Below are 2,358 nucleotides of genomic sequence, written 5' to 3'. Positions count from 1 at the left end.
CTCTGTCTTTCTGGCAAGCGCATGCACCCTATAGCAAAAATCTCTCCAAAAAAAAAAAAAAAAAGCTAGGCTGATTTAGCCCCATTACTCCCCACCCCCATCCTGCAGAGGGAAAATAGGCCTTTTAACAGCCATTCTTCACCTGAATCTCCCTTCCCAATCTAAGGTGTAAAATGTGAGGATGATTGAGCCCAAACACTTCCCACCCCAATTCTGGAACTGCAGAGTTGGAATGTATGCTAGGTCACTCTTTTTTTTATTTTAATATAGCTTTTCCCTATTTTCCTCCATATAGGAGGAGAAGGGTGCCTCTAATGCCTTTTAGTAGCATTATCTACTTTAAGCTCCCATTCCAATATAGGGTGTGGGAGAGGGGTTGATTATTTCTCAACACCAAACCTCTGATCCTGAAGTTTCAGGGTTAGAAGAAACAGAAAGAAAACATGCCTTTGAGGACCCATTATCCACTAGAAACACACTGCCCATTCTATGGCATGGGAGGTGGAGTTGATTCAGCCCCAATACACCTCACTGATTATTTAATTTCAGAGAAAGAAGGCACAGAGGGAAAATAGGCCTTTCACCAACAATTTTCCACATGAAGCCCCCTCTCTGCCTGGTCTAGCATATGGGGGGCGAGGTTGATTTGAATCCAACCCCCCAACCCTGCAGCTTCAGAGTTAAAAATCATCATAACCACATTTTCTTGTACTAACTTTTCTTCATCCTTCTACTTTATAGGAGCAAGGGAAAACAGGTCTTTTAGCAGTCATTCTTTGCCATAAGCTCCTGCCCTGTGTAAGGTATGGGAGGTGGAGCCAAATTTGATCCTTCAAAGTTAGAAGGAGCAGAGAGAAAACAAGAGTACTAACAGCCATTCTCCACATGAAGGCACCTGGCCAGTCTAGAAGGAAGGAGACTGGACTGATTCATCAACACCCCGACACCCCAATCCTGAAGTCTCAAGTTGAAAAATAGGCGAGATTGCTCTTCCTTGTGTTAAATTTGCTTTCCTTCATCCATGTAGTAGTAGAGATAAAAGTAGCCTTTTAGTAACCATTTGCTATCCAAAACCCACTGCCTAATCAAGGGTACAGGAGAGGTAGCTTATTTGTCCTAAACACGTCCCATCCCTCCCCAATCATACGCTTTCTGGGTGAAGGAGCAGATTGAAAACAGGGTTTGAAACCATATTAACAAGAAGAAGGAGAAAAACCATATGATCATATCAATTAATGTAAAAACAAAAGCATTTGATATGATACAACATCCCTTCATGATCAAGACTCTCAGCAAAATCAGAATAGAAGGGTCATTTCTCAACAAAATAAAAGCTATCTATGAAAAACCCATAGCTAACATCATCCTGAAAGGAGAAAAGGTGAAAGTTTTTCTGCTAAAACCTGGTACAAGATAAGGACTCTCACTTTCTCCACTCCTTTTCAATATATTATTGAAAGTCCTTGCCAATGCAATCAGAAAATAAAATAAAATAAAATAAAATAAAATAAAATAAAAGGCATTCAAATAGCAAAAGAAGAGGTGAAACTCTATTTGCAGATGACACGATGCTATACATAGAAGACCCAGTGGTATCCATGGAAAAATTACTGGAAGAAATACATGAATACAGTAAAGTTGCAGGATGCAAAATCAAAATATAGAAATATATTGCATTTCTATATATGAACAGCAGGCAGACTGAGACAAACTGAAAAAAGGTATTCCATTTACCATAGCTTACCATAGCCACAAAAAGTATAAGATACCATGGAATAAACTTATCTAAAGAAGTTCAAGACCTCCACAAGGAAAATTACATGAATCTAAAAAAAAGAAATTGAAAATGATACAAGAAAGAGGAAGAACATCCCATGCTCCTGTATTGGAAGAATTCATATAATCAAAATGGCAATTCTACTCAAATTAATCTACATATTTAATGTGATCCCAATCAAAGTACCAGAGACATTCTTCACAGATAAAGAAAAGACAATCATACAATTTGTCTGGAATCATAAAAGACTTTGTATTGCCAAAACAATCCTGCACAAGAAGAAGGGAGTGAGTGGCAACTCACTCCCTAACATCAAAATATACTACAAAGCCATGATAATCAAAACAGAATAGTATGTGCACAGAAATAGACAGGTGGACCAATGGAACAGAATAGAGTCCCCAGAAATAAACTCTCAGACATAAAGCCAACTGATTTTTGATAAAAGGTACCAGTCAATCCTATGGGGAAAGGAAATCCTCTTCAGTAAATGGTACTGGAAAAATTGAATTTCCACCTGCAGAAAGATGAATCTGAACCCCTACCTCTCACCATTGACAAAAATCAACTTAAAGTGCATC

This window comes from Tupaia chinensis, unplaced genomic scaffold (genome assembly GCF_000334495.1).
Source record: "Tupaia chinensis unplaced genomic scaffold, TupChi_1.0 Scaffold147773_1, whole genome shotgun sequence".
Taxonomy (NCBI): domain Eukaryota; kingdom Metazoa; phylum Chordata; class Mammalia; order Scandentia; family Tupaiidae; genus Tupaia; species Tupaia belangeri.
Note: the sequence above shows the minus strand (reverse complement) of the source record.